Raw genomic sequence first — 18,033 nt, forward strand, 5'->3', positions numbered from 1 at the left:
ACTGGGTTTTATCATTTATATTCTCTTCGAATTATAATTAAACTTATATAAATATTTAATTCATCTGTACTTCTAAGTGGCACTTTTTTATGAGTGTGTTTGAGTGGGTCACTATACAGTTCAGATTAGACTCCATAGGTGGCACTGAAATTTGTATATTTAGATTTTACTACATAAAGATTTATTAATCTGTTAGAATAAAAGTTTTATGTCTAATAGTTTTGTCTTCATAGTATGTAGAACATAATATCGAATATCAGTAAGTAGTGCGTGTTGTTAGTGGTATTTGGGGAATCGAATAAACGTCAGACATCAGGAAAGCGATACCAAAATAGAGATTACCATCCGACAGACCCTCTGAGTCCGTCAAAGCTTGTTACTAGATAACAGTTGCATCCGAATACGATAAAACCGTTTGCTGGTCCAAAACAAAATATTACCATTCATTCCTGATAATGTTTGAATGTGAACTTTGATGTTATTTTTATATATTTGTTAGTGTGATTGAAGCAAGATTAAATTGAGTTCTAACTAATATTGATTGGAAACAAGCTTTATGAAAACTGATATCAAATTTATTCAATCTGTTTATACATTGACTGTATGAATTGATGAATTGAAAACAGATATAAGATATCGAGATGCGTGAAATTAAACACAATAAATATATTCTTTGGGCTTCTTTCGATTGTACTAGGTTTGTACCGGATTATACATTTATAATAGTTTGTACCTGAAAGGGACGAGAGATACAGGGTGCGAAAATATGGTCACCAAATCTTAAATAAATCAATATTATATTAATGATTAATTTTTATGGCTTTCGATTGTGTTAGATTTGTACCGTAATTTTCCAAATTTAGAATCGTGTGTATCTTAAGGGCGTGATCGTAAGGGTGTTTTACCTTTTGGTGCCCAAATTATTATTATTTTGTATATTCTTCCATTCGATAGTACTAGGGCTGCACCGCATCGTAACGCATTTAAATCGTTTCTTCCTTAAAGGGATACGGGATATGAGGGCAAGAGTACTCTGAAATCCCGTGGTTGGGGACGCATTGACGTTTGTGTAATTTATTTTTGTTTTTATTTTCTTTTAGGGAAACAAACAATGAGATGACTTATGGTATAACCATATACAATATTACATACATCAGCTAAGTTTCCATTGATGCTTATTATACAATTATTAAAATTAAACAAAGACGTAACATACATAAAATCAAATAGTTAACATTACACAATTAATGAGATCAATAAACGTATACTAACGGAAAGCTTATACAATTATGAATAAAATTATATATATATATATTCCTCAAGGATCTATTCTCCATCCTTTTCTATTTCTCATATACATAAATGATCTCTTGCTCTCTCTTGTAGGGAACAAATAATAAAAAAAATAATTCAAATCCAAATTTACTTTTTGTTTTTCAATACAAAGAATATTAGTGATGAATATATATATATTCATATTACGAGTATAATTAATTTTTTTTTATCCAATAATATATTAACAGCAAAAACTTCAACTAATAAAAAAAGTGTATTTTCTGACTTCCTGCTATTTCTATGCACACAGAGAACCGCAAACTTACTTATAGATCCGGACAGGATGCTAGTATGGACCAACGATGGGAAACGTTAGATCGTTAGGTGGAACAACGACCTTTACGAGTTTCCCGGTAAAAGTATTTTATAAATATTACATAGAAAGTATACCCGTTTATAAAAAAAATTTCATATGTAGTATTTATGTATCTATAGGATCATAATAGCCTTATTTTTTTTCATACACGAAAACTTATCTTTTTCAGCAATTTCCTATTTACGAAAAGAAAACAAGACTTGACTAGGTAAATGATCAACTTCAAAAATAATTATGTCAATATTTCTTCATTTAAATGATATAGTCTATCTGACGCTACCAAACATGGGATTGGTCTTTTGGGCATGTGATTATTCTAGTCGACTTACCGCAATACAGCAATACTTCGTACTGATGTAAACGAGTAAATAAAATAAGGATGAAAGTTTGATACAGATGGGCATTCATAAAGCCCTACCGTAGAATAGTCGATTGTACGTAAATAAAAATTACAAATCTACGACAACGCATCCCATTCAGTAATTGCAATAAAGCATCACACGTCCCACGTTGGTAGGTACTTATTCTGCCGCCAAGCAGCAATACTTCCTATTATTCTATTCCGGTTTGAGGGGCGAGTGAGCCAGTGTAAGTGGAGGCACAAGGGACATAACATCTTAGTTCCCAAGTTTCGTGGCGCATTGGCGATGTAAGGAGTAGTTAATAACAGTGCCAGTGTCTATGGACGGTGGAGTCCACTCAGATGGCCCATTTGCCCGTCTGCCAACGTATAACATAAAAAAAAACGAAAATTTACTCTGACGACAGTGACGACGCGGCGACAAAACTTTTTTTTAATATTATTTTATTCTACATTTTGTAAAGTTTTTGTTAACTTCACATAAATTAAAAATAATTTGCATGTTATTTTTGACAGATTGATTTCTAAAAGTTTGGTATAAAAATTATGTACCTTTATTTATCAAGACACGAAGTAAATACACAAGCAAACTATATTACGATGGCAACGTCTGAGAGCTTCCGGATATCCGGTCGGCCATCTTGGAGCCGGATGTAGCGAGATCCCCGATCCCAGGGGAGAGGCTAATTGTTGTTAATGACTTGTATATTGGTGTTGCAAATGTTACATTTCTGAGAATTTATTGGAGTAATATAAGCTAGGATACATGGTACGATGTTAAAGTACATGATTTATCTGAAGGAGTCTCATATTTTACTCAATTATCCTCTTCCCTTTTTTTTCCTTTTTTTGGGTTAATTTTCAGAAAGGTACTTCCAGAAAGGCTATTCGAAATCCTATTTGGCACGAATCACATAGGGTATGAGTTCATTTTTATATAAATCGACGCATTTCTAACTATCTCTTTTCCTGTTTTCGTGAAGCGGAGTTCTCCTCGGAAGCAATACAGTAATCTCTTCCCCCCCTGACATCTTCCATTTGACATTTTTCCATCAATTTCGCGTTGTCAATCTCTTCCACGAGAAAATCGACTTATTTTCTAACAAGTACATAGTGCGACAAGAATGTTTTTTTTGTGTCTGTTTGTAGTCGTGCTGTTGGCCCTACTGGCCTTTACAGCGTCACCGGGTATAAGATATTTGAAAGATTTCTTCTATTTATACTGAATTATACAAAAAGCAGGAACTATTGCCATTATGATTTCGTTCATGTAGACCAATCATTACCTTTACTATTCCAAACAGTTACGTGTAGTCCTGCTGTGTTACATGATATGTGATCAGCAATTAAGTATCTCATGGTTGGCAATGTATTCGTAACAAAAAAACAATTACCTGATGTAATCCTATTATTTATCTCTCTGATTTTAATATAAAAAGTCTAACGAAGTCAACTTGTATATGAAATGTTATATCGATATGGTCCATAATTTTAATTAAACTATTGATATTTCATAGTTATTACTTGAATACTTTATTCAAGGAATACTCTTATATATAAAAATAAACGATATTTTTGTTCGGATTTTGTGCAGTCATATATCGTTCATCCGATCGAGTTTAAAACTTTGTACAGATGTTGTTGGCAATATTGTTCGGTTTTTGGCATAATACCATCACCATACAATAGGCGACGCAGGGGTTGAGTCGGACATTTTACAAAAGAATTAAAGGGGGCTCGCATTCCGTGGTATATATTCGTTAGTAAAATATATGTAACATTATTATGGAGATGAAGTATGATTCTAATTTTCTCTTTTGTATATTCATCTACAATCAGTAGTTCCCAAACTTATTTTTCTCGTGGACTACCTAGTGACATGTGTCCGTAACCACAGTTTGAGAGAAACACTAAAATATGAACTAAATTTAAATTTGTTTAATATTGGTGCTTTTAATTCTATCCTTAGTAACCGTAAGAGTATTTCAGCAATTAAAATCTATGAATTTGTTAGTGATTCTCTCAAACTGATGAAGAGAAAAAAAAAAGGTACCTTTGGCATCAAGTATTTATAGTGGTGATCAAGTTTATGTCTGAACAAGCATTAAGCATTGTCGGGCGGATAGATACAATGTAGGTAGGCCCTTATAAAAACTATGCTTACATTTTTGCTCTTTATTATCAGAAGCAGATAAATTTTCGTTGACCCCCATTAACATCTTATGGACCCCCATTTTTTATTCACGCCTATGTAGACCCCCAGCAAGTCTCACGTGGACCCCTGGGGGTCCATCTAGTCCACTTTGGGAATCACTGATCTATATCAACTAATATAACCAATTTGATATTTGGTATAAAGCAAGCATGAAAACTAAGGAGAGATATATGTTTCCGGATTAATAGAGATAAACACAATTGATTCGATTGATTTCAATGTTTAATAAAATATTTAAAATGTAACATAAATAAATAATTATATCAATATAAACCAATACAATAATAATTATAAAATAAACAATTCAACGCACCTGTCTAAATACCACGAACCAAACAAATTGCAATTAACCGATAATCGTATCCCTGCATAAGTGGTCAAACGCTCGATAATTCATTGAGGCATATTATGACGTTATTGTTTAACGAAATTATGTCGCATCAATTTTACTTCGGTTTAATTGTATTATGATAACTATTATTTCATGGTGCATATAGACTAAATGGTATATATATTAGTATAACGGATATAATGTTGTCGGTTCAAGGTCTTTTAGGACGAATGTGATACTTGCGATTTTCCAAATAAAAGAAAAAAGAACGCGCGTTAAAATTTATACTTCTTCGTAGTATAAGTTTGGCACTTAACTATAAGTAATTTGCTTTCGGTTTTCTTCCATACTTTTACTATCAGCTCTACAGCTCTTACTTACTTCGTAGGGTCAATTTATGACGTCATTTCCGTGTCAACGTAAAATGATACTCTCAATGCGCCTGAAGTATAAACTCAAATATTTGTTTTTAGTATTTAGAGACAACTTTATCGAGATCTTACATATTTGTTGTCAATTGGAAACAAAAGAAACTTCTTGAAACAAAAAAAATCACAATTACGATAAGATTTAGCCAAATTTAGTAGAGTAGAAAATGTTTAAATATTATTATTACTCAGTAAATTAAAATACCTGTTTCTGACAGATTGCTGATAAAAAACATGTTATCCTATACGAGATTCAGGGTGAAATCGTTTTTTTTATTCGATACATGAGCTGTCTGGTTCCGTCAAATCCTTACTCCAAAATTCATTATAATAGACTTGCTTAAAATACCTATTAGAACGGCTATAGTGCGAGTTTCTGATTATACCCGCATGAAATATCCTCCGATTGCTAAACAGAAGCTGTCAAAAACAAAGCAATGTGAACTGCAGTTTGACAATTCGTATTTCGATAGTATTACATTTAATCAGAGATTGTAAAATGAGACAAAGCCCTTATTTTATTTAAATCACTAAAGGTTCGTTCACACATTCTGTAAGTTAAATATTGATTACTAATATTTTCAATAAAAAATTATTATTTTTTATGATACCTTATATGGTATACTTCAATCTCATCTTTAATAAACTAGTAAGCTGGTTTCTACCAGTAAAAAATTTTTTAGAAGTAACATGACTTCAAAACACGCCTTTATATTTCTTATAGTTTAAATTCGTATCAAGGGGTGGTATTATTTATACCTTCTGTCCAATTTTCAACCATCTAACAATTTTTTTCTCAAAATCATAAGCAAAAACGCTTTTCACCCTCTCAACCCCCTAGCGTTCACCCCAGAGGGTTGAAAATTTTAATTTGTTATTATTTTAACGTCCGAAACCACATATCAAAAAATCATAATGAAACTAATTACTTGAGCTTCACGGGCTTTATTGACTGGCCTATACCGTCAGATTACAGATTCAGAATTATAATAGCAACGCCAGTGTTCTCTGGAATATTGGTTTTTAAATTATTTCTGTTTTGAATTAATGCGAGTCCGATCTGTTTTCAATATGAATAGGGACACAATTACACGACTCTTATTGATTTTTAATTCAAATAGTCACATATATAAGTAGTAAACATATGTATATATGACATTTCGCAATTTATTATTGATTTGTTTACAATATTTATTTAATATTTATAAATATCTACCAGTACTAATCGTTAATGTATAGAATTGATATATTTTTTTTTATGACAATGATGTAAATAATAAAATCGATAATTTATCTCGTGTATAAATAACAATGTTGTTTATCTATATAAAAAAAAATCATCTTTTTTCGTTTCGCGGCACTGATTAAAAACTGAACATAACGTCAACTTAAATATAGACGCAGGATCTTATCTTTTTTTTATACAATAGATAGGCGACAACTACAAAACCACTGCCCACATCGGTGCCGTAAGATTTTTAATCATTCCTTAGGTCTCCAATGAGCCACTAATGTTGGAAACTAAGTTATGATGTCCCTTGTGCCTGTAATTGCACTGGCTCACCCTGCAAACCAGAACACAACACACAAAGTATTGCTGCTTGGCGGTAGAATAGGGTAATACCTACCTAGACGGGCTTGCATGAAGCTCTACCACAAAATAAGTCACTTATTCAATTCAGTTAGCTAACTTTCTACTATTTTACAGTTAAATTTCATACGATTTCATCTCGACCTAGTTATTAAACTGCAATCCATCGAAGAGGTACACTCAGAACATCAAAGAATCGTATTGTTGCTAAGGTGTCACAAAGAACGCCTATATCTAGGGCGTCTTACTATGACCTGGTTATATTTTCTGTCTCTATTTGAATATTGCTTGGATTATTTAAAATGAGATATTACTGGACTCAGTTTTATTGATATTTATAGTCATATTTTAATACATTTTCAATATACTAACAGTGAATTTGTATTTCCGTAGCCAAATGGCAAAAAACGGAATCCTTATAGATTCGCCATATCTCTCTGTCTGTCTGTCCGTCCGTATGTCACAGCCACTTTTTTCTGAAACTATAAGAACTATACTGTTGAAATTTGGTAAGTAGATGTATTGTATGAACCGCATTAAGATTTTCACACAAAAATAGAAAAAAAAAAACAATAAAGTTTGAGGGTTGAGGGAAATATTCTTAGTGGTTTGGCTTTGTACCAGACCGTCTACTCAGACTGCACGTACCACGTGGACGTAATATACACTCATCATTTATATCACCAAGTAGCAATACTCAATACTGTTGAGTTCCGGTTTGAAGGGTGAGTGAGTCTGTAAACAGGTACAAGAGACACTACATCTTAGTTCCCAAGGCATTGGCGATGTAGGGAAAGTATATCAAAAAAAATTAACTGTCCCTGATGATGAGTCGAAATGGTCGAATATTCAAAATGTGTAAATCTTAGATAAGATTGATCGCTTACTATTCTTTCGTTTTCAATGGTGAAGAACCCCGCTTGCTTAAGCTGTAAACCTTCCTCTCTACGAGACCATAAATCAGTGTGACATTTGCACGCTAATACTAAACTAACTAAACATTATCAGTAACTTACATTGATTTAACAAAGACAAGCGTTTCACGTTCTGGTAATAATTTCAAATGAACCTATCACATTATCATAATGTTATCTATGGATGCATATCTATCAGCTCATTTGTTAACAATTAGTCACTAATTTGCCAGTATTAGCTTAAAAGTAATTAATATGCAACTTGTGTTCCGACCGAACGAAATATAATTTAATGATAATTTCTGATTAAATTATTTTGTTAAAAATTTATTATGGCTTTAGTATTGTGGAACTTGATTGACTCGCTTAGAACTCTTTTTTGTGTAACTTTTATTGTTTACTAGTTGTCGCCCGCGGCTTAGCTTGCGTTTTAGGGGTAGGTTGTCATGTGTTAGGCAAAAATGTAACCCATGCTTCCATCCTTCTTGGAGTTCAAGTTTGCCTCATACCAAATTTCGTCAAATTCGGTTCATTGGTTTGGCAGTGAAAGAGCGATAGACAGACAGACAGAGTTATCGGAATTAAAAACTATATTCATAAGGAAAAATGTATCATTTAAACCTGTACAATATACTTTATGACATAAGTTGTGGAATCTAATAAATGCATACGATATATTGATAATAACTCTAACTTGGTTATTACATAACTAATCGTCATAAAAGCAGATAAATTCTTGAAATAAATAAAATCTTCTATTCGCTGCTCATAATGTTGTATTCATGGCGTAAATGCTTTCGTAGTAAGACTAATTTGTATTGAACTTTTTTTAAAAAATGATACTAATTTCTATTGTATGAACTTTTGCGTATTATATAAAATATATCATTAAGAAATATTAATTATTTGCACGGATTCGATTCATTTTGAAAATCTAGTACCAAAGTCACCAAAATATTCCAATTATAAAGCTATAGAATATATCTAGCTAGATCTTTATCCTGTGTAATTCAAAAATATCTTTCTAATAGTAATTCGGCAAAAATATTTATATTTTCTTATAAATTATTTCATGTCGATAAAATCAAAAATGGAAAAAACCAAAAGTTATGAGTAACCCAAATTTCTATTCCAAATTAAATTAAGTAACTAAATACTTACCATGCCCTCAAAATTTTCATTGAAAGATATACTGAAATAAACAATGATGCCCTCGAACCATTAACGATAAAACGATAAATCCTACGAGAAAAATATCCTTTGCCAAATCCAGGATCTGTACTACAGGTCTACATATCCAGTACAACTTTTTACAGGTTAAAGATGAAGACATCTATTTTACAGTTATGTCGTTTCCTAACGAGTCAGTTAGTGTTATTGATAGTCAGCCGGTGACCCTGGCAGCGTCCTATTGGGTGACATGACTAATTCATGCAACTATATGCTTTCTGGTAAAGTGATTTCATCCTTTTAGCACATCTTTTTGCATCTCAATTAGTCTGTAGGTACATAGTTTCCCCTAAACTGGCTTTCACAGCCACCTCTACTTCCAAAACCGAGTTTATGTATATTCCATACTCGTACCTTTCTAAAGGGAAACAAGGCATTCATCTACAAAAGATATTTGTTTGACAACAGAATTGTTTTGTAAAAGTGTACCAAACAACTCTTCAGGACAACTACTGTTTGATGAAGTCATAGAGCATATTCTAGATGATAAAATTAACTTGTTCCAGTGGCGGTGACGACACGATCGGCAGATGTGAAATATCTAAATTTACTTTTACACATGAAATAGCAAAATTTTAATAAAGTCGAATCTTCTTTTCTCCGTAATTTTTACCCGAAATACAAATGTTAACCTCCATGACAAATAAAATTTCTTCTTAGTATCAAGAGTTAGTTTTTGTGTTAGAAGTAATATAAATAAATATATAAGGTATTATTTCGTTGTTAGCTATCTGTCAAGAGGTTTTTTTTTTTTTTTAATTTAAATCGGGATATTAAATAACAATACTGAGTTAATATTATTTTACGTGCAAATCGTGATGCAACCCTTCTGTCGTCTGATAAATTAGTGCGGGAAAACGATGTGTTGAACGAACCCGTGGCACAGGGGATGTAAGTTTACGGCATATTTATCCGTAAAGCCCAATGGAGCAAGGTCAATGACATATATCCTCCTCCTAAAGAGATATGTTGTAAAATAAATGAAAAGTACAACAATGAGTTAGTTTAACAAAATAACTATAATTTTCATATCAAGTTTATATACAAATATATAGTATACGCACTGCGCACACACAATTGAATAAATAGAGAAGAGGAGGAAAGACGGCAAGACGCCTACCCCTAAGATGCGGTAATAGACATATTACATAAAACAAGCCTTTGTGACTGTCACAATATTAATCGTAGTCGATTTAGGTCAGACTTATGTGATTTTATTGGTGGTAGGAATTTGTGCAAGCCCTGATATCGCCATCATCATGTTCTACCGCCAAACAGCAATACTACAGTATTGTTGTGTTCCTATTGTGAGCCGGTGTAATTATAGGCAAAATAAGACACAACATCTTATTTTCCAGGGTTTGTTCTATTAACAATGTTCGTGATAGTTATTATTTCTCCCAGTGCCAATGTTGGACATTGGTTAATTAGAATTTACCATCTCATCAGGTATCCTCTCTCCCTATCTACGTAATTTACATTAAAAAAAAAAATATTTCAACTTGAGAGGATAAAGTACATATTTTTAAAATAAAATAATACAAGTATAAAATTTTGTTATATTTTCAAATTAAATATTTATTACGAAGAAATGACGTAATGCGGTGTTTATCTGACGTAAGCATGACAAACACGGGACGCAGACATAATGTTTGTAGACGTGACACGAATATTACTTGAAAATAAATATGATTTAGAAACAAATATACTTTCATTGGTGTCTATACGCGCTATTAAATATTAAAGTAGTATCTATATTAAATGAAAAAATAATAAGACATAATTTTGGGAAGAATTTTCCTTCTTCACAATCAATAAGTAAATGTAAGACTTCGATATTGAATAAAGATTTTTGTCTTATTTTAACCTTGACATTATCACAGAAAAATATAACCCTAAAATGGTCCGAAAATATTTTGGGTTATTGTCATTCCGTTTTTTTTTTTAATATTCTCGAAAGCCAAATGCAACAAATGGACCTCCTGGGAAATGCCTTTGGATAATAAATTAATTCCATTACCATGCCTATGAAACCAATTTATACATGTGCTGCCAACCTTGGAATCTAAGGTGCTATATCCTTTGTGCCTAAATACACTAACTAGTGGGCCAGTATAATATAGTTAGTAAACCATTCAACCGGAAATCAACAATCCAGAGTATTGATGTTTGGTCACCCAGACGAGTCGGGACAAAAAGCAACTACCTGATTCTGAACAAGCGTATTCCAACGTAATGGTTTGAATGAAATTCAATATATTCAACTTCAAAAGTATAAGAAGTCGATTAAAAATGAGCTTCAATATGAAAAATGCACGGAAACTAAACTCATAAAAAACTTATAATTAAATTTGTTCGTTAAATGTACATCAGTCTAAATTGAATTTATTTCAGTGTACCAGAACAGGAATCGCAGTTCCCTCGACTATTATTTTCAAAACTCAATTAAATTTTTGGCAAACAATATATTTTGATAATAAAATTATTTTTATCTTATATTTTCAAGTATCGTTATTTACCTATAATCGAAACTTTTCTTGGAACAATTTTCGTCTGGAAGATTATTATGTTTATGTATAGACCGAGAGCTTACTCTTAACTCAAGTAGTCCTAGATTATGCGAAGATCAAAGCCGAGATGGAAACCCAAGCAGATGTGAGGCCAAAACCAATAATTTTCTGATAGGGATCGAAAATAGATTCCGTCACTCCAAGAGGAGCCTCTTTCTAATCCTATTGCAAATGCTTTTATATAAACATGTTACGTATGGCGTCCATTAAGCATTTGACAAAGGTTGCTGAATTAACAATGAGTTGACATCGAACTCTTTTGTTTGTTTTTTTTCCAGACTCAAATCTTCCCCGTACAGCCACAACATATATTAAAAATCAGATTAGTTATCTATACTAAAATAAAACTGAAGAGTTTAGATGATTGAATGCGCTAATCTCAGAAACTATTGGTCCGATTTGAAAAAATATATCAGTGTTTGATAGCCCATTTATCGAGAGAATGTGTTATCACGCTATGACCAATAAAAGTAAAATCTTACAGTCATCTCTTATAATAAAATATGACAGTAGTCGGAACGAACAGCTAGCTAGTATATTATATAATAAATTTATTTTTTTATAAAATGATGAGTCAAATGAAATACCTACAGGTTAGATTTAAATTAATGAAGTTTACTAGATTACTTATCAATTTAAGAGCATTAAACATTATATATAGCTTAAAGTTAGTCCTAACCAGTCTATATTAATACTAAATGGAGCGTAACAGATAGTCATTATATATGGGCGTATCACACGCTCGCACTCCGTCAATGACAAACCAATGTCCGAGATATGGCTCATTGAACAAATGACGTGCCCGCTTTGTAAGTTTCAGCATTCTGTACTGTTACGCTATTAATATTGTTTAGTGATTTAAACTATATTAATACATATAATTTATTAATGAGACGATTCAGTAAAACCTACTTAAATATGAGCTGATTGTTTCTTAATCCCATGAGCCCGAATAACTATTTTATAAATATTTAGAAAACCGAAATAGGCTATATTGTTACTCGTGTAGGCATATAAAATCGCATCTAGTCTATTTTTAATTATGAAAATTGCATGCGATCTCTGCAAAGAGTTTCATAAATTTTATGAAATGATAATTCATAATTGCGTATAAACAATTACCTTAGTAATATTTATGATTTTCATTTGACTGAGAACGTAATAATAAATTACGAAACTAATATTTAGGATCAATTTGTTATAAATTCGAAAGTAACTCTGTTACCTGTTCACGCTTAAATCGCTTTACCGATTTATATGAAATTTGTTGTGAACATAGTTCGAGTGCCGGAGAAAGACATAGGATACTTTATTTAATTTATCCCTCAAGGGAGTAAAATTTGAGTTGACTGTTTGTGTGCTATAGATAGTTTTATTAATTTCGCGCGTGTTAGATTTTTTAATAGAGATTTAATACATTATGTCAGGATATTTTAAGATAATTTCTATTTCTATATTACTTTATTATATTTTAAGGTTTTAAGACAATAAAAGATTATATATGAAACACTAATATTTATTTAACCATTACAATAGCTGTAGTAATCGTAATATTGTATCAATTAATATTTACATTAAAACCAATTATCTTAATATTAACTTTGTATCTTGATAATTGCAAAAAACACAATTCATATATTCATCAATAATTTAACAAGCAATAACAATTGTACTATATCACAAAATTGTATCGTACCTTAAATGTTCCCACCTTGCTGCTCCAGAAAGAGTCAAGTGTAAAGTAAACTGTTCTGTACCTTTTTTTTATCTAGATTGAGTATTGCTGTTGGCCCTACTGGCCTTTACAGCGTCACCGAACGTTGGGGCGAGTGTTAAGACTCTGTCTTAAGGTGAACCCTTTTGGGCTCGAGAGTGACGTTCGTCCTGAGGGTGTCTCCTATGAGATCGCACCTCGGCTCAGAACGTAGTCGGTGGGCAGTTCTGTACCGAGCTTCCATCACTTATATAGGCCAAACTACAAATCACGTGACTCACAATACTGAACAGAAAAATCAAAATACCCTCTTATTTAATATCAATGTTATCAACACAATTCAAAAACAACTTAAATTTAATTATTATTATTACAGAATTTATTAAAACATTCAATAAATAACGTAAGCGATTTTGTAGTCATCTAATTATTTAATAATTTCTTACTTAATATGACACGCGCGTAAAGATATGTGTTATGTTATTTACGTCGAAATGAATAAAACAATGATAAATAATGTTGTTATATATAAAACTGACCATTAAATTAAACTTATCGTTATCGTAATGTGGTCGACAATTAATCGATGGCCCTCACTTGGAAATCGTCGACGCTGTAGCCTGCGACCGGTGCGAATATTCAGTCCTTGAACGTCAAGTAGCTCACGTCTCGTGTATTATTTGTCTCGACTCGCATTTTAGATAAACTTGCAACAATCGATATTTTACTCAGTATATAATAATAGTATATATTAATTATGTATTATACTTCTTATTTTTAATCATTGCTTATGTTGATTTATATGATAATGCATGGTGAGACTACCTGTAAGTAGTAGAACTTTTGCCTTGTAAATTTCGAAATGTAATTTATTTTTTATTTAGTATGTAATATTGTATCTACTGTTCGTTGTCCTAATGAAATTAAATAATACTATACTGACAGGATGAAATTCAGGATAACAGATAGTTTGGAAATTAAAAATATGGAATTCATTGTTTAGGCTTACGTTTATGATTCTATATGCAGTCGCTATTGTGTTTTTAAAAACTCTGCTCTTGAGAGTAAGCAAGTAAAAGACAGTTGTTATACGGTATTTTAAAATTAATCATCTACGAAGACTGGATATTTATATAGAAGTTCGCCAACATTTTTGATGTTAGAAAATATGGAAATAATTTTATAGGTACCAGGGGACGGGAGGGTGAATTTTAAGAGGATCTGAATATTCTTTCCAATGTGGTATTACATCGAATAAATTACTAGTAATTAAAAATAATATAATTAGCTCTACCTCTTTACCTAAAACATCTCTCTCCCCTCTCACATGCAGACGAAACCGCGTGCTATAACTTGTAATGTATTATTTTATTAAAGGGAATAGGAAAGTTCAAATCCTAAATGACGAAACGATGTCAGAGCATGCCTCATTGATCATACATTTTATTGAGTCGACATTTTTTCGATTTTTTTCCTTGATTTATGAGCGAAGCCAGTATGACTGTTTCAATATAAAAAAAAAATGATACATCATTCAATTATTTCTTTTAATGAGTTTATAAGCTAATTGTAAATATACTTTGTGTTTATATACTTGCAAATTGTCTCTATATAGCGCTTCAGTTCATCGTCGATATGTATAAAGACGAGATGGCCCAGTGGTTAGAACGCGTGCGTCTTAACCGATGGTTGCGGGTTCAAACCCAGGCAATCACCACTGAATTTGCATGTGCTTAATTTGTGTTTATAATTAATCTCGGTGAAGGAAAACATCGTGTCTGCCACATGTGTACTCACCAATCCGCATTGGAGCAGCGTGGTTGAATATACTCCAAACATTCTCCTCAAAGAGGGGAGGAGGCCTTAGCCCAGGCAGTGGGAAATTTAGGGGGCTGTTAATGTATGTAATGTAAAATATACAGAGACTCTATACTCTATGAGTATAAGGGATCGTAATGTGAATTATTGCTATGTTTACATTATTAAGACAACGTCTAGGTTTTGCTGGTATGTGATAAAGCTAAATGAATTTAAATAATAATTTCGACAATTAACTTTTAATTCTCAGTATTCAAACAATGATCTTTTTACAATCTAGATGAGGCCGCTAAAGCGCCTGCAAGCCCCGATGGTGCAGATGTCCATGGTGATAGTCACTTTTTAACAAGTAAGCCTCGTGTTTGTTTGAAACCACCTACACAATGAAAAACGTAGCAACTATATCAATACACAAGACATCCAACTCTTCCTTAACTTTTTGTAATTGGATATTTTAAAGAAGATGTATCGTAGCATTAAAAGGCATAAATTTCGCCGTAAAAAAACTTCATTAAACTTAATAGAAAACCGAGGTTACTGAACCAAAATAACACTTCCAATATTTTCATAAGAAAAATTCTTTTCATGTTATTTTATAAATATATTTTCCATTATATCGTAAATTTGCTTTGAATCAAGCCCCGAACATCGTAAAACAGCAAATTTTTTTTTCAAAAGTCCCGTGAAAGGTACAGCCTGGTCCCAGGAGATCGAGGCTAATTTATTTATCACCGGGACCAGCCCGACGGCCATATTGGTGTCGTTTATTCACGTGAAGAGAACGTCCCGGGTAGCCCTTGATATGTAGGGGTAAGTTATGATCGTAATAATTTCTTTACTTTATAGATATTCTGATTCGAGTAAATGATACTTTATGGCATTTACAATCTGTTACTTATGCTTTAAGAGTATTTTCGGGTAACGCTGCTAGCTTATTAGACGTAATAAGAAATACTATATTACTAATGTACAGAATACTTTCAGGTGCCACTAATGGGAACACCTGCTAATGCTCTAGGTCAGGCTGTTATTTTCAAAACCAGATCACAGCAATTTAATATTTATCTAACTTATTTTGCAGTAAACCAACTTTTTAACTAAACCATTTTTTTATTTTAAAATATTATATAACACGAGTATTCTTTAACTATATAAACTATAACCAGATGCTGTCTAATTCAGATGGACTGTGACAAAGTCATACAACCAGTGAGTAACTTCCAACGAAAATGGAAATCAAAAACTTTATTTTTATGAACTTTATTTATTGAGTTGTGGTATCATCTAAAAACGTTTTCAGTTATGTACTAAAAAACATTAATATTTAATTAAACAACTGATATTTTCATTGACAGGAAATCCAGCTCGACCGGAAAGAGTTAAGTCCAACGGCATTCCGAGACACGGGAGTGAAATCATTGCCAACTTCCAGTGATTGCAACTCAAGCGTTTCAGGGCCGCTACTAAAAATATCTTGTCGTAAAAACTAAAACGGTGTTCGAACTCAGGATTTCGGAGTCTGCGTCCTTATAAGGCAATCTAAAACTTAATTTAAAAAAAAAAGAAAAATATACTGGCACACAAAAAACAAATATTGAAAATAATAAAAAAATCTTACCATAGACACGGATAACAAGCCTGTGTAGATATAAAAATAAGAATTTAAAAAAAAAGTAAATAAAGTGACATAAGGAAAAAAAACAACTCATTAGGTATGTACTCCTTTCCAAAGAATGCCGTAGATAAGAACTTCTTCACCCAATTAGATGATATTTATTAAACACTCCGTACAAGAACAGTTACAAAACATTCGCGCTTTCTACTTAAGTAGATTCCATTCGAAACAAATGAAGCAGGTCAAGAGAGAATCAACTTATTTAATTTGGCACGGAACCTAAGAACTTTCGTTTCGGAATATTAAAAATTTCCACTGTTCATTAACGCGGACTTTCCAGAAGGTTTTACTCCGGCCTTGATTAATTAGAAGTGATGGCCGGTTGTGAACGAAAGTTTATCGTAATTTTAAATATAAAGTCTCAGGGCGTCAGTTGTTATTGTAAGAAATTTTCTAATATTTTATTTAAATTTTATGAATACCGTTCTAAATTCAATTTTATAAATCGCATTTAGCCGTTGACTTTATATCACTAAATGGATTCAATTACATTAGTTACAAAACGAAAATATCTTGAAGTAAATCGCTTGAATGACGTTCTGCCGAATAAGCTTATAATCTTGCCTTGGAACGGAAAATTCCCATGTCAGAATCTCACAAGGAATTTAGTTAGGTAAAATTAATATTGTATTACGATTGGTAGTGTTTTATATCTTTAACAATAACCATGATATTTTAAAAATAGAAGAGAAATCTTGGAGCTTATTCCACCATGTACCACGTGCATTCCTCGTGATGATTGGTCCACCTCAAAACTATATTCGCTATAATTTATTATATAGCACTTACGGTATACTGGGTAGTTATAAAAAATATATTTTCGTTAAATATACTTATTTAAACGTTAAGCTACTGGTTGAGCATATTTCTGCCGTGAAATAATAATAATATCAGTTGTTATTCTTGTTGTTGTCCATGGATTTTAATAGCACTTTGTTTTTTTTTTAAATAGATAATAAAATGCTGTCCAAAGTGTAACAGTTATACAACTACAATTGAAGATTTTTGTAACAAAGTATTAATCTTAAGCTCTCGGGGTTTACTCGACCACGTTGCTCCAATTGGTGGATATTAATGTGGCAATTTTTTCTACCAACACATGCAATTTTTTTACTAAACTACTGAGCACAAGGTAAATTTTGTTTTCCATTCTTCATCCTCGATTATCGATAGCATTTATGGATTCACGTATTCTAAACACTGAACAACTCGCGTTAATCAAAGCAGACAAACAAGTTAGGTAGGTATGTTTATATGAAAATACATTAAATAATTTAAAAATACACTCTCACGGCTCAAAATTCAATTAAACCATTTAACACACATACAATGCATGCACACAACAACATTTTAACTGCACAACCACACACACACACACAACATAGTTTGTGTCGCCTAATTTGTTATTTTTTTATTTATTTTGTTGTTTCTTTTTAATTATTTGTTTCGTTACTTGAGGCCGGAACGTATTATGTCAAAAATACTGTGCAAAAGTATTGTAAACAATTGCATCTTCGAATTTACATAAATATAAA

The sequence above is a fragment of the Vanessa tameamea genome, chromosome 19 (assembly GCF_037043105.1).
Source record: "Vanessa tameamea isolate UH-Manoa-2023 chromosome 19, ilVanTame1 primary haplotype, whole genome shotgun sequence".
Classification (NCBI taxonomy): domain Eukaryota; kingdom Metazoa; phylum Arthropoda; class Insecta; order Lepidoptera; family Nymphalidae; genus Vanessa; species Vanessa tameamea.